At 35.7% G+C, this 17,123-nt stretch overlaps 1 pseudogene; it reads right to left on the bottom strand.

Annotated features, from left to right (window-relative positions):
* Positions 1 to 2,368: 2,368 nt before the first annotated feature.
* Positions 2,369 to 3,184, bottom strand: LOC100685112 (annotated as a pseudogene).
* Positions 3,185 to 17,123: the final 13,939 nt, after the last annotated feature.

The raw sequence follows: 17,123 nt of genomic DNA on the forward strand, positions 1-17,123 counted from the left end.
TCTGGCAAACTAGTCACCTGTAGATAGGTTTCATCTTAGCTTACCAGTTCTCATGTTACCTTCTTTCTCTAAATGACAAAAGGATTCTAAAATTAGTTTTGGAACAAAAGAGGAAAACGTATCATGCTTAATGAGTACCATTCAGGTATGGTAATAGTTTTTAAAAATGGTAGTAGCCACCATGAAATAAAAGAAACCATTTATTTCGAAATCAGAAGGGCCAGCATATGTTACGAGTACTAACCATGGTGGGAAATCATTGTACCAATTTACTGTAGCTATTACATGTTTTCTGAATAAAGCCAGTTTAAAATTATTGAACTTGATAAAATTTCTATACATGAAAAAAATAATGAAAAGATCATTAAAAATATGCCACAGAAAGGTGAGGCCTGTTGTTCCTTGGTGTTCATTTTCCATCTGAGAAATCTGATTATATCCTGTGGCTTTTTATTGTCCCAAGTTCTGGTCAATAAGCATTTCATGTAATACTGGTTTCCCACTTTCTCACTACAGTTGCCATATTGAGTTGACAGATCTGTACTTGTTTCTTTTTATATCAGGCAGCAAAAGCAAATGCTGCTTATGAAATAAATTGGTTTACTTTTATAGTCGACAATTATTACATTTTATTCATTATTTATTTAATTGCTTATTTAGTGCTATTTGGCTTTAAAACATGAACTGAGTTTTATAGTTGAAAATAAACCAAGTGCTGTAGAGAAGTGTCTAATCACTAACTTGTATAGCTGAAACTAATATTACACTGCATGTTAGCTAACTGGAATTGAAATAAAGATTTTAAAAAAAGAGAAGAAAGTGGACATCTTTTATGAGGCCAAGACTGGACAAAAGAAACTATGCACACATTTGAATAAATTGCTAATATATTAGGTATATCGATTCAAAGGGCTTATGATTTATGATATACCTACATTTATAAAATAATAAATTAACATATAGATGTAGTCTTCTTATTTTGCTTTGATTCATCGCAACAATGTATTTATTTTTTTTGTAGAATTTACAAAACATAACCTGGGTAAGAACCGCAATAATCAACTTTTCTCATTTTCTATAGTATCTTTCTTGCCCTGAGAATTAACAATTTTTTTAAACAAACATTAATAAAAATAGCACTCTCTTATATTTATGCAGCTCTCTTCTGAAAGCTTCATGATTCATCATTGTGCTCATTTCCATGGCAACCATGTAAGTCAGGTTTCTCAAAACTAAATATTACAAAGGCAAATAGAAAATCCAGATGGAGCTTTGGATTCTTGCTTACCTAGGAAGATCAGTAGTGTCTGGCATGTGCTCCAAAGGTCAATATTTTGATGAGACTTTTTCAGACCAAAGAGACAGTTAATACTATGTTCTCAGCTTTCTCAAGGATATGATATCTGTCTTTCAAAAAACTAAGGTTTGAGAAAAACAACAGTGTTTTGACTCTTTCCTATCATCAATTCCCCTTCCATTCATGGGAAATCTTTTTAAAGGTGTATAGATTTAATATAATCTCAAAGTTTTTCAGTTTAAACAAATAAAAAATTGGGAACTAATGGGAGATTAATAAATATTCATTCATTTATGTATATTAGCTGAGTGCCTGTATCATATACTGTTCCAGGCACTGAAGATGCAGCAAAGACAAGAAAGATAGGTTTTCTGCTTTCACAGCACTTATATTCTAGCAGAAGAAGAAAACAATAGTAAAATGTAAGAGAGTTAAGACCTATAAACAAAATGATACCAAGTGACTTGGTTTGAAGAGGGAACATGAATATTGGAGATTGAAAAAATCGTGGCATTTTGAAAACATTGATTATAAATTGCAAATAAAATCTTTCTTAATTCTTACTGAATCTCTGATACTGGCTAGCAACACATGTGAGACACACTAACTGGGATCCATAGCAATAGAGGACATGGTATGGAACAATATGGTACTGCAGAAGTTGGTGGTACCCACTTGTAATCATCAAGTTTGACTTCACTTCTGCCAATCAATGAGAAAACATGATTTCTACTTACAGTGTTGTCCCCAAGCCTTCCTCCTTATCCTTGAATTTTGCTTTCTAGCCATACTGTGTGATTGTAGTTTGAGGTCTGGGTATTCAGTTTCTCTTGCCTCTAAACTTGTGCATACCCTGGTATACAGCTGGCTTGTCTTGCCACTACTCCATGCTTTTTCAGGAATCCATTCAGATGCCACTTCCTCTGATTTCTTAAGTGTTTGTAGGTCTTCTTACAAGCTCCATCAACACATTGTATGTATACTCACCATTACTCTTATTACAATTATTATAATTGTACTCTTTCATGATAGGAGTATCTCAAGGACTAAGATTCATTTTATTTTTTATTCTTTTTTTTTTTCCATTTGAAAGTAGTCATTTATTAACTGACCAGATTACAAAAATAATCATGGTAGATACCTTAGTTCATCCTACTAATAAGCCTATTGATTTGGTCTTCCCTGTTGCCAGCATCTCCACCTTCTATAAAATGAGTGGTCTTTTTCTTCATTCTGCCGTGTGGAGAAGATAATTTGAAGGGCCATAAAAAGTTGTTTGCCTCTTTGAAACGTTTTCCAATGTTTTAGATCTCGTGAATCAGATCCGCCATGCAGATGATGCCATATTTACCAAGAGACTGGGCAATCAATGTGTTATCTGTCAGGGCAATTTGCTTCTTATTGATCTTGCTGTAACCACACTTGTAGATCAATTCATTCACTGACTTCAGGTTTGGATACCCCCATGCTATATATGGTTCCATAACCCTTAGCATGTTAATTGAAGCCTTGTTGAGCTTAACAAAGGTGCCATTGAAGATCTGGTGAAGGCGAAGAAGCTGCAACACTTTTCGAAACTTTGGACTCACACCATTGATACCTCTGACCCTGATGACAAATGCCGAATTTGGGTTCTGTAGGCACATAGAAGTTGCCAGCTTTTCTCGCCATCCTCACCATTCGAATCTCAGTTCTGTACATCTTCCTGTATTCCTTGTGGTAATGCTTAGCTTTTTCATAGATAAGCTTCCTCCTTGCCTTTCAAAGCATCTTTTGGGGAAACTTTTTTCTCATACACTTTATCTTCAACTCTGCGAAATTCCTTCACTTTTTCTTAAGGGTTTCTGGCACAGCAGGAAACTTCTTCTTCTCTTCTGCACCCTCCATGGTTCCAGCCAGAAAAGAGGACTAGGATTTATTATTATTACAGTATCCACCACCAATAATTTGTATGTTGACGGAAAAAATTTGTTGGTTAAGTCATCAAAGGAAGGGAAAAGTCTGTGACATCAGACTATAATAGAGCTTTTATTACACTAGGCTGGTTTGGAGGAGGAAGGGATCAATTTGTAGTACAGATACCACAAATGCTCATTGTTATTTCTGGGTTTTAGGAGATTTTCTTGATTCAAATATTTCTCCATTTACCGTATGACCTTATGGCTATTTCCAGAGAATTTAAATAAATCTTTACAAAAATAATTTTTACCATTGAAGTGTCTGGGTGGCTCAGTCAATGAGGTGGCTGACTCTTGATTTTGGCTCAGGTCACAGTGTCGGGGGCCTGAGATTGAGTCTTTCATCAGGCTCCTGTTTAGCAGGTAATCTACTGGAGGATTCTCTCTCTCCCTCTGCCTCTGACTCTCCTCCCATTCATGTGATCTCTCTCTCATAAATAAATAAATAAATCTTTAAACAGAGTAATTTTTATCAATTTCCCTCAGGAGTAGGTCCAGGTAGAACTCTTCCCTTTTACCTTCCAGAAGTAGAAACTAAGTCTACTTTTCAAAATGACCATTTCGACTAGTATGGCTTACATATGCATTAATATGCTAAAGGATTTAAGTACTTTATTTCCCAGAGTTTATTCCTGAGGTTGTATTGATTAGAATGAGCTCAAAGTGATGAGAATGCTTTTCAAAGGACCGCATCTACCTAGCTCTTTGGCTAGTCCTTTCAATATCTGTTCTTTAATCTTCTTTACTGATTTGGATGCCTGAGATGGCATGACAATTGATGAGACTTTCAACAATAAGACCCTGAAATACCCACAGATAGCAAATCATTACTGATATATCATTACTGATATATACCTATCTTGTCAGCATCATCAATTCTGGTATTAGAGCATGATGATAAAAATATTTATTCGGACTGAAGTACACATCAATAGTACTCAAGAATGGCATATTGAATGGCATATCAAATAGAAATTTTCCTGTTCTTGAGCTATCTTCTATTTCTTGTCTCCAACATGTGACATGTGTTACCAGAATTTTCAAACCTATAGGCAAGTTGGAAGAATATTAAAATTATATATGTGTATAATTATATATATCCCTCCAAAATCTAGAGTTAGAATAATTTGTTCTTGTGATGGCTGAGCAAATATTCTGACATACTTTATTAGTCTATCTTGGTGAATCTTCAGAAAGTTGTATACCTCAAGATTCCTTCTCCCTAAATTCCTTTGTATGCTTCTTCTAAGATATTACTAGAACTCAATAACTTGTGCTGCTACTGTCAGTATTTCTGCCTAAAGGAAAACTTCCATTTCTGCATGCATTTAATTTTGGGGGAAATTTTGTATCAAATACAGTACTTTGGCTCTTCAGAAGTAACTTGAGGGCTCTGATTTATTTGTATACAAAATCCATGCCCTTGAAACTTTAAAATAATAGCAAAATATTTTAGGATGCATAATATATATATGTATGCATGTGAGAATTATGCATACATATGGAACCATTTCCAAAAATAATCTGACACATTAACAAGTTAGCAGATGTGATTTGGGTTGGCTTTGTTTATTTTTTAGCATTTTATTAATGACTTATTAAAGTGATGAAATCAACTATTGAATTTTTAATAGTAAACACACTTTAAATGTTAAGTAATCATGAATTTAAACAATGAAGTTAATAAAGTTAATTTAGTTCAAGGAACAGGGAAACTATTAGCTTAGTTTGAGAATTACATTTTCCCCGTGAGCAAATTTAAATGAGCTTCATTGGCTGTTAAGCCATTAATCAAACTTTTATTTGTATTTGGGGAATGTTTGGCATCATTCAGGTAACTTTTCTGTAAATTAGGTGGTGTCTACATCCATGCCTTTTCTGTTTTAGCTAATTAATGTCAACATTCATGAACAGCGAATTTGAAGGTGATTTACTATTTTCTCCTAATGAGTTAATTCTTGATTTCTTAACATAATTTTTCTTTAAACTTCAGGTAATTATGATTAATGGGAAAAATCTGTTTTTTCTATTACCAAGGAAAAATAATCCCCTCACTGTCAGTGATATTATTGTTGCTTGCTTGCTGTAGTATGAATTTTGAAGAGCCTCTTCACTTTTATCTATGGGGTGAGATTTTGTGAACTTATAGATAGCAAGAGTTAGGGATGACAATGAATGAAAATGCAAACACAGAAAGGCCTAGGAAATCTTTATGATTTGTTTTCCTTTCTTTTGATAGTTTTTATAGCCCTTTAGCTGACCATTTTGATTTCACTACTACAGCCATAAAAAGGTTGTTAACAGCCTCACCAAGCAGAAAAGGTGAATAGGGAAACACAATTTCAGTACTTACATTAGGAAATATATATATATATATAACCTGCTATGTTGCTTTGATTAATTTTATTGAGCTGAGAATTACCTTATTACTTTATTTCGTCACTCAAGGAGTGACTTTTGTGAGAATTATTCCTGATCAACTGCCAGTCACAACATGTATGCTAGTTGTTCCCCAAATGCCTCAAAATAGGTGATGTCTGCAATAGAAAAGAGATTGGCTCTAGAGGGTTAAATTACACATGCCTTAAGATTCCAAATGTAGTTACCTGTACTTCAGTAGGTGGCAGTCTTTTCATTTTGACTATACCCAAGACCTAAAATACACAGAAAGAGAGAGGAAACAAGGCTGGTGTTAGACATAGGTGCCATGGTGTTAAGCGTGTGAGTGCCCATAGTAGTATGATTCAAGGACATTGTAAATAATTTTCTGAACAGGTGTCCATATTCCCTGAAGTCAGTAGTTGTTGTTGTTGCTCTTAAAGATCACTTGATTTACTATAGCCAATGAATGGATTGGACGTCAAGTATTTCTATTTGCAAACAAAAAATAGTTTGTTTTGGATTTAGTGACAATATTTGAGGTATTTTTCTCAGTGTCTTCCTTAAGCTTCTTTTTGTTCTTTTTTGTCATTGATGTCTTCATACCTAAACCACATTCTAGGATATAGTAAAAAATATTTTGAATGAATGACACTTTTTACATCTTATTTAAAAAACGAGATTTATTAGTGAGACTTCTGTATAATCTTACTAGTTTAATTGGCTCCTTTTTCCTTTTTGTAATCTTTTGTTCAGTGCCTTGAATAGAGTTGGTGCATAATGCTTATTCAATAATATTTGTTGAAGCAATGGATTAATATATCATGACATTTTCAGAATTTAGTTTTGAATGTTTTCTTTCAATTTGCGAGATTGTACTTATAAGAAAATATGTATAAAATATTTCAGTTTCAAAATTTCTATTTATTTTAAAACAGATGACTTTTGTATAATAACAGAAAAAGTGGGTCTCCTAAAAATATGACTTATATTGTTCATATAATGAAAATAAGATATGTTGGCCTATATTCCTCTTAGATGCTGATATATTTTTAAAAGAAACCAGTACTACATCATGTTTTGGGTGATTTTGTAAAAGTGATCCAGTGGGGGAATTAGGCTTTTCATCCTTAACAAATCACTCAAGGGAAGTAAATACATGAAATTTTAGTAAAGGGATCCCTGGGTGGCGCAGCGGTTTAGCGCCTGCCTTTGGCCCAGGGCGCGATCCTGGAGACCCGGGATCGAATCCCACGTCGGGCTCCCGGTGCATGGAGCCTGCTTCTCCCTCTGCCTGTGTCTCTGCCTCTCTCTCTCTCTGTGACTATCACAAATAAATAAATAAAAAAAAAATTAAAAAAAAAAAAAAAAGAAATATTTATGTGACTCTAGAGTCAAATACTCCATTTTAAATTCTAGCTTTGACATTTTCTAGCTGTATGATCTTGAGTAAGTAGCTTAATTTCTCTGTATATGTTTCCTCATTTGTAGAATGGGAATGATATTAGCATAATCTTATTGACTTGCTATGTGAATAAATGAATTACTGGATGTTATATGCTGAGAGCAATGCCTGGTATATATAGTAAGTGATACTTAAGAGTTTGCTTGATTACTTCTAATATTTCTGTTAATATTGTATTAGGTATTAATACTGTTAACATTGCATCAAATACTGTATTAGGGTCTGGATTCAGGAGATATATGGCAAACATGCACAACAAAATTGTATGCAAGAAGCAGAAAGAAAGCTGAGCTTTGATTAGCAAATGTTCCCTTACAGCTGACAAAGAGGCACAGTTCCTTTATGGCTCTGCTTTGTTTTCTCTTAGGTGTGAAAATTCAGAAATGACAATCCCGCTGAGCCTAATGAGATATTTCTGATTCCTGAAGTCATATGTTGGGTTCTGTATGTGATGTAAAGAACTGAATGATAATGATTATTTAAAACTCAGATCCTTTTTTAACTGAAATATTAAAATATTTTTTATATAATCTGAAATGTGCAGGAAAGCACAAACAACTTTTTTTTTTTTTTTATCCCTGTAACATTTGAGTGGGGCTGACTTGACCTGATACCTCCTGATCACATAATAGTTTAGCATGTGTTTACTTGTGGTTTTTTTGTTTGTTCATTTAATGCATTACTTTCGATTTTTTTCTATGATACCTGTGGTTTTGAAGTTTGTCTTTTATCCTTTTGAACAGCCAGAATATTGGCCTACAAGCAGTATAGTCCCTTTTTTCTTCCTTCATCACAACAGACCAGGATATGAATACAGATACATTACCATCATCTGGACTCTAATCCTATTCTAGTAATACCAATTATCTCGATAATTCTTTTATAATGAAAGGATCCAGTTTAGAACCTTTCACTACACTTAGTTCATGGATCTTTATTCCCTCTCACTTTGGGACAGCTCTTCAGTTCTTTTCTTGGCTTTCAGGACCTTGACCCTTTTAAATGAGAGTAGTAATTTTTTCAAATGTCCTTCAATTGGTGTCTGTCTTTTGCTTACTCATGATTATATTAATTTATGCACTTTTAGGAGGAATATTGCAGAAGTGATGGTGCATCCTTCTCCCGGGGTCCTATCAGGTGGCACACTATTTTGAGCTGTGATACTACGAACGATGCTCACTTTGATTACTTAATTAAGCTGGTGTCTGCTAGTCAGTTTTCTCTTTTGAAATTTATAAATATCTTGTGAGTCCTTACTTTTTAACCATTACTCATCAAATTACAGAATCATCAGTTCCTATTTTTGTCAATGCTTTATAATCTATTACTTTATTTTGAAACTCAAATTGCTTCAGATTTGGTCAACAAGAGCCTCTTCAAGTTGTCCCTTATGTCCTTTTGACATGGTCTAGTCATTGAATGCTTGTTTGCTTTTGGGTGCAAAAAATATGCCCTGGCTATTCTTTTACTCCACCTGACTCACTGCTGGAAACACCCATTTCCATAGCATCCTACTTCCTTTTGGTGGAGAATGGTATTTAGAAGCCAAGAACTAAGCATTAGGTATATTTATTGCTGTAAGTGTTGTTGATCCTAGGCCACCTCAGTGAACATGATACATACATGAAGACATACATGTATATACATTTACCTCTCTGCTTATTTCTATATCCATATGTTGGAAATCATATATTCATCCTCTGTTTTCAATTTCAATTGTCTACCACATGGATCATAATAGAGTTCTCTTTTTTCATATTTGTAACTGCCTTCTCTGAAGGTTAGAAGATTGGTTTGCACTAATGTTATGCATTTATTTATTTGACCAATTCCTTCTATATGTCTTCTATTTTTTTTTTTTCCAGAATATAAGTCTTCTATTGACATTGCCACCCCTTCTGTGTGCTGATACCCTCTTCACTCTGCTCAGCTTTGACTTATGTCTCCTGGACGCCTGCATACACTATATAGACACCCTCCTCACCATTTGTGGGTTCCCACGGTGGACCACATCCAGTGAGGATGCTTTTCTTTCCTTATACTTGAACTGTGCCATAAATTACTGGGTACCCCCCACCCCCATGCTCCTTCCACCAACTCGTGGATGGCCTTCTCATCCTATGTGGGCTCTGGTGCCTCCATCCCACACCAGGTTGCCCCTCTACAGACTTGCCCTCCCTATCATATTCAGGTTTTCCATACTCTGCTTGGAGTCATACATATGTGGAGATACCTTAGGCCACCCCTGTCTGGGTCAGCATGTTCCCCCCTCTCAATGTGAATACCTCTTTTGCTTTGCCCTACTTAATGAATTTAGGACTGAAAAGTTAAGGAAACTGAGGGAAAGAAGGAAGGGGATGGAACAAGCCAGATTTTAATTAGAAATAAAAACCTAATGAAACCTTTTAGAAGGATACAAGAGAAACATTTCTTGTTGCTGCCAGTGAAAGCTGAACTAATCTTTAAAGCTTAAGATAAAGACTTTATTCTCTATGAATTAACACATAATTTTTTAATAGTTCAAATCTATAACAACAGGGCTTTTTTTCTAACCACTTTTAATTTTTTTTTTCTTACTTCAGTGTTTGCTTGTTGCTGAAAGTCCTCTAGGATTCAATTTTCTATGTTTCTGGTTCATACATTCAACCCTCAGCACCCCTACCCCAGCCCCATCCCTTACCTAGTAATAAACATTAAGTGCCAAGGATCTGGTCATCTCAATACTGCCTGTTAACAAATTACAACACAGTAAAGGGTGTCTGAAATAAAATTTAAAAATTAATTCTATGTAATAAGCACATATGAAAGAAATTAGGCTCCTAGAAGGAAACTAAGTGCAAAATAAAAGATAATTTTGAAAATACTTTTTAGTGACTCTAAGCTGAGCATCTTTGCAGTTAATAGCATTGATTGGTTTGCCAACCTGCATAATTACCACTCCCACATTCCCAATTCTCCCTTCTTTGATGAATTTCATATTATCTAGCAAGACAGCTCATTCAGGTCAGCATTCATCATATACTGGTGTGTCTTTTGAGGGTCTTAGTATAGGGTGCCTGTAGCTGAGTGTAGAAAAAGGAAACTTCAATTAGGAATCCTGAGAGCAGGGTTGCCCCTACTCTGAGTGATCTGAGACAATCTTTTCACCTTCTAGTCATAATTCCCTTTACTTATAAAGTGAAACACTGATAATCTTTAAGGCCTCATGGAAAACTAGGATTATATTAATAAATAAGTAAGCAATTCTATAATTCAATAAGTGTTTGTTGAGTAACACTGGGATTGATTCTTTAATCAATACATTTATTGCTTGTTTTATTCTATTTAAGGAAAATGTTCAGATAAGAAAGACCATAGAAAAAGAAAATAGATTAGTGTTTTTCAGAGACTGAGAGGAGAGGGCAGAGAGCATAATTGCTATCAGGTATGGGATTTCTTTTGGGGATGATGAAAATATTTTGGAATTAGATAATGGTAATGGTTACACAAATCCATAAGTATATTAAGCCCCCCTAAATCATTACTTTAAAAGAGTGAAATTTATGGTATGCGAAATACATTTTAGTAAAGCTATTATTTTAAGTTTTCTACAGTGGCAAATAACATGAAATGGGTATAATATGATAGGGGGTGGGCACTAGAACCAGTTATATATAAACATTCTTGTGTTTTTAAAACCATATGTAAGTATTGGAATATTTTAAAGGAAACAATAAAATAAAAACAATAATATAGATAAAATTTGTATCTTAAATTCAAAATTGCATTATTAAGTCAAGCTGTGAGGGAGGGAGTTTGGATGTTTCAAAATATGCCAAATTAAGATTTAACTAAAGGGCCTCAAAATATTAGATTTCACTTTGACAACAGAAATATATGGATTGGGGCAGCCCGGGGGGGAGGGGGGGGGCGGAGAGGGGGGCTCTGCGGTTTAGTGCCAGCTTCGGCCCGGGGTGTGATCCTGGAGTCCCGGGATCGAGTCCCATGTCAATTCCCTGCATGGAGCCTGCTTCTCCCTCTACCTGTGTCTCTGCCTCTCTTTCTCTGGGTTTCTCATGAATAAATAAATAAAATCTTAGAAAGAAAGAATGAAAGAAAGAAAGAAAGAAAGAAAGAAAGAAAGAAAGGAAGGAAGAAAGAAAGAAAGAAAAAAAGAAAGAAAGAAAGAAAGAAAGAAAGAAAGAAAGAAAGAAAGAAAGAAAGAAAGAAAGAAAGAAATATATGGATTGAAGCAATAGATGCTGGTTACTAAGAAAACAAAAGTAGCTGCCATTGGAATTGAGCCAATTATCGGTCTTCTGAAATTCTAGAGAAGGTTTAGTCAAAGGAAATGTAGTTTACGTGGTCAAAAAGAACAAAAAAGGCCAGAAACATCAGCATCATTTGTAAATGTGAACATTAGATGTAGTCTAGGTGTTTGACATTAGAGACTTGACTAGATCAAGTCTGATAACTTGGTAACACATCAAGTACTGGAACATTAAGTAGCCTTAGAAACTGGGAAATGGGGCAGCCCTGGTGGCTTAGCGGTTTGGCGCTGCTTTCTGCCCAGGGCATGATCCTGGAGACCCAGGATGGAGTCCCACGTCAGGTTCCCTGCATAGACCCTGCTTCTCCCTCTGCTTGTTTCTCAATCTCCCCCACCCCCCACTCTCTCTGTGTGTGTCTCTAATAAACAAACAAACAAAACAAAATAACAACAACAAAAGAAACTGGGTAATGTTTCACTGCCATGGGAGAGAATTTATGACTATAAAAATATTTTGATAAGAAAAAATATAAACTGAATGAAAAATATTATTTCTAGTATAACCACAATTTAATTTTTCAAATATGTGAATACACATAGTACGAAAATATTAACATTGGTATCCCTCAAAATGTGGATATGTTGATAGCCTTTTTTTTTTTTTTTGGTGCAGTGAAATAATTTTTTAAAAAGGTGGCTTTAAATAATTTCCAAATGATGTCAACATAAATTGCTTTTAGGTTCATAAAGATAAAAGTAAATGTTTTTTGAAAAAAATGAGATTCTAATAATTAGATATGGATAATACTAAAATGAAACATGAATTGAAATGTTTCATTTATCAAGAAGCATTAAAAGTGATCTTTTTTTTTTTAATTTTTATTTATTTATGATAGTCACAGAGAGAGAGAGAGAGAGAGGCAGAGACACAGGCAGAGGGAGAAGCAGGCTCCATGCACCGGGAGCCCGACGTGGGATTCGATACCGGGTCTCCAGGATCACGCCCTGGGCCAAAAGCAGGTGCCAAACCGCTGCGCCACCCAGGGATCCCGCATTAAAAGTGATCTTGTCATTCCCCTTTAACAGATATTTAGCATGATTGGCCCTGCTAAATGCTAGTACTATAGTCACTAATGATTTTAACAATCAAAAATACCCCTCCCTACCACATTATAGGACCACAAATAGTACCATAGTACCATCACTATTTGAGGATAGCTGATTTAGTAATATATATTCATGTATATCTTACTCAAGCTTTCCTTTTGTCACAGACTTTATGGGTTATTTTTTCCTTTTTTTTTTTTTTTTCTGGAAGTATATACATGGAAGTATCTATAGTCAAGATCTGTAGATAGTGAAATTGATCACATTTTTTTTGTTGTTTATCCTCAAATACTTTACCCTTACCCTTGAGAGCTAGTTTGGCAGGGAATACAGTTTTAAGATGATTTTTTTCACCTTCTCGGCTATTTGGACATTATGCCATTGTATTCTTGTTCCACTATTACTGTTAAAAGGATAAAACATTTTTCTTCTTGCTCCATTAATCTTTTTTCCTGCTTAAATTTAATATTTTATTTATTTTTTTGTGTTCCTTACTGTCACCACAATAGGTCTAACTTTGGATCTCACTTGATTTATACTGTTTAGTATATTTTATTTTTATGTCCTTCAGTTCTGAAAAGTTCCTAGCCAACTTTTTTTTCCCCTGCTATTTCTCCCTCTCCATTCTCTCTATTCTTTCTTGATGGGATTCTAATGATATATGTTGAACCTCATCCTATCCTCTATATTCTCTTAATACCTTTCATATTTCTCATTTTGTCTCTGCATGCTTTACTTAGGGCAATTATTTTGATATATATTTTGTGCAACTATTTTCTCTTTAGTTGGTTCCTACTTGCTCTTTAATCTGTGTACTGATTTTTAAAAAAACATTTTATTAATTTATTTGACAGAGAAAGAAAGAAAGTGTGCGTGTGTGCACACACAAGCAGAAGTAGACTTGCGTGGGAGGGGGAGGGGAAGGGAGGGGTAGAGGGAGAATGAGATGCAGACTCCCAGCTGAACACGGAGCCAGTTGCAGCCCTGCTCAACCCAGGGCCCCAGGATCATGACCTGAGCCAAAGGCAAATGCTTAACAACTGAGCCACCCAGGTGCCCCTAATGATTTTTCATAATTTGAATTTTATATTCATTTTTAAAAATTTATTTATAGGGTTATTTGTTTTTTACTAGGTGTGGTGACATTTTTATTTTATTTATTTTCAATTTTTAATTTATTTTTTTGTACATTTTTTATTAGAGTTCAATTTGCCAACATATAGCATATCACCCAGTGCTCATCCCATCAAGTGCCCTCCTCAGTGCCCGGCACCCAGTCACCACAACCCCCCACCGACCTCCCTTTCCACTACCCCTTGTTCATTTCCCAGAGTTAGGTGTCTCTTATGTTTTGTCACCCTCACTGAAATTATCCACTCATTTTCTCTCCTTTCCCTCTTATTCCCTTTCACTATATTTTATATTCCCCAAATGAATGAGACAATATAATGTTTGTCCTTCTCTGACTGACTTATGTTCTCAGAATAATACCCTCCATCCATGTTGAGTTCCATCCATGTTGAAGCAAATAGTGGGTATTTGTCGTTTCTGATGGCTGAGTCATATTCCATTGTACATAGAGACCACAGCTTCTTTATCCATTCATCTTTCAATGGACACTGAAGTTGCTTCCACAGTTTAGCTATTGTGGACATTGCTGCTACAAACATTAGGGTACAGGTGTCCCAGCATTTCACTGCATCTGTATCTTTGGGGTAAATCCCCGGCGGTGCAATTGCTGGGTCATAGGACAGATCTATTTTTAACTCTTTGAGGAACCTCCACAGAGTTTTCCAGAGTAGCTATACCAGTTCACATTTCCACCAACAGGGCAAGAGGGTTCCCCTTTATCCACATCCTTTCCAACATTTATTGTTTCCTGCCTTGTTAATTTTCCCCATTCTCACTGGTGTGAGGTGGTATCTCATTGTGGTTTTGATTTGTATTTCACTGATGGCCAGTGATGTGGAGCATTTTCTCATGAGCTTGTTGGCCATGTCTAGAGGAAGCTCTGTGAGATTTCTGTTCATGTTTTTGCCCATTTCATGATTGGATTGTTTGTTTCTTTGATGTTGAGTTTGATAAGTTCTTTATAGATCTTGGGTACTAGCCCTTTATCTGATAGGTCATTTGCATATATCTTCTCCCATTCTGTAGGTTGTCTTTTAGTTTTGTTGACTGTTTCTTTTGCTGTGCAGAAACTTTTGATCTTGATAAAGTCCCAATAATTCATTTTTGCTTTTATTTCCCTTGCCTTCATAGATGTATCTTGCAAGAAGTTGCTGTGGCCAAGTTCAAAAAGGGTGTTGCCTGTGTTCTTCTAGGATTTTGATGGATTCTTGTCTCACAGTTAGATCTTGCGTCCGTTTTGAGTTTACCTTGGTGTATGGTGTAAGAGAGTGATCTAGTTTCATTCTCCTGCACGTGGCTGTCCAATTTTCCCAGCACCATTTATTGAAGAGACTGTCCTTTTTCCAGTGGATAGTCTTTTCTGCCTTGTCGAAGATTAGTTAACCATAGAGTTGAGGGCCCATTTCTGGGTTCTCTATTCTGTTCCATTGATCTATGTGTCCATTTTTGTGCCAGTACCACGCTGTCTTGATGAACACAGCTTTGTAGTACAACCTCAAAGCTGGCATTGTGATGCCCCCGGCTCTGGTTTTCTTTTTCAATATTTCTCTGGCTATTCAGGGTCTTTTCTGATTCCACACAAATATGAAGATGATTTGTTCCAACTCTGAAGAAAGTCCATGGTATTTTGATAGGTATTGCATTGAATATGTAAATTGCCCTGGGTAGCATAGACATTTTCACAATATTCATTCTTCCAATCCGTGAGCATGGAATATTTTTCCATCTCTTTGTGTCTTCCTCAATTTCTTTCAGAAGTGTTCTGTAGTTTTTATGGTATATATCCTTTACATCTTGGATTAAGTTTTTCCTAGGTATCCTATGCTTTTGGGTGCAATTATAAATGGGATTGGTCCCTTAATTCCTCTTTCTTCAGTCTCGTTAGTGTATAGAAATGCCACTCATTTCTGGGCACTGATTTGTATCCTGCCACACTGCCAAATTGCTGTTTGAGTTCTAGCAATCTTGGGGTGGAGTCCTTTGGATTTTCTATGCACAGTATCATGTCATCTGCAAAGACAGAGAGTTTGACTTCTTTGCCAATTTGAATGCCTTTTATTTCTTTTTGTTGCCTGATTGCTGAGGCTAGGATTTCTAGTACTATGTTGAAGAGCAGTGGTGAGAGTGGACATCCCTGCCGTGTTCCTGATCTTAGGGGAAAGGCTCCCAGTGTTTCCCCATTGAGAATGATATTTTCTGTGGACTTTTTGTAGATGGCTTTTAAGATGCTGAGGAATGTTCCCTCTATCCCTACACTCTGAAGAGTTTTGATCAGGAATGGATGCTGTATTGTCAAATGCTTTCTCTGCATCTATTGAGAGGATCCTATGGTTCTTGTTTTTTCTCTTATTGATATGATCTATCACGTTGATTGCTTTACGAGTGTTGAACAAGCCTTGCATTCAGGGGATAAATCCCACTTGGACGTGGTGAATAATCTTCTTAATGTCCTGTTGGATCCTATTGGTTAGTATCTTGTTGAGAATTTTTGCATCTGGGTTCATCGGGAATATGGGTCTATAATTCTCCTTTTTGGAGGGGTTTGTAGGTTTGGGAATTAAGGTGATGCTGGCTTCATAGAACGAGTTTGGAAGTACTGCATCCCTTTCTATCTTTCAGAACAGCTTTAATAGAATTGTTTCTTCTTTAAATGTTTGATAGAGTTCCCCTGGGAAGCTATCTGGCCCTGGACTTTTGTGTTTTGGGAGGTTTTTGATGACTGCTTCCATTTTCTCGCTGGTTATTGACCTGTTCGGGTTTTCTATTTCTTCCTGTTCCAGTTTTGGTAGTTTGTGGTTTTCCAGAAATGCGTCCATTTTTTCTAGGTTGCCTAAAATATTGGCGTATAGATGCTCATAATATGTTTTTAAAGTCATATGTATTTCCTTGGTATTGGTGGTGATCTCTCCTTTTTCATTCATGATTTATTAATTTGAGTCTTTCTGTTTTTAATAAGGCTGGCTAATGGTTTACCTATCTTATTAATTCTTTCAAAGAACCAACTCCTGGTTTTGTTGATCTGTTCCACAGTTCTTCTGGTCTCTATCTCGTTGAGTTCTGCTCGAATCTTTATGAACTCTCTTCTTCTTCTGGGTGTAGGTTTTATTTGCTCTTCTTTCTCCAGTTCCTTTAGGTGCAAGGTTAGCTTGTGTATTTGAGTTTTTTCCAGTTTTTTGAGGGATGCTTGTATTGCGATATATTTCCTTCTAAGGACTGCTTTTGCTTTTTCTGTATCCCAAAGATTTTGAACGGTTGTATCTTCATTCTCATTAGTTTCCATGAATCTTTTTAATTCTTCTCTCATTTCTTGGATGACCCTTTCATCTTTTAGCTGAATGGTCCTTAACCTCCAAGTGTTTGAAATCCTTCCAAACTTCTTGTGATTGAGTCCAAGTGTCAAAGCATTATGGTCTGAAAACATGCAGGGGACAATCCCAATCTTTTGGTTATCACTTGAGACCTGACTTGTGACCCCGTATGTGGTCTATTCTGGAGAAAGTTCCATGAGCATTGAGAAGAATGTGTATTCAGTTGCGT

This window comes from Canis lupus, chromosome 4, assembly GCF_011100685.1.
Source record: "Canis lupus familiaris isolate Mischka breed German Shepherd chromosome 4, alternate assembly UU_Cfam_GSD_1.0, whole genome shotgun sequence".
In the NCBI taxonomy this organism is placed as follows: Eukaryota; Metazoa; Chordata; class Mammalia; order Carnivora; family Canidae; genus Canis; species Canis lupus.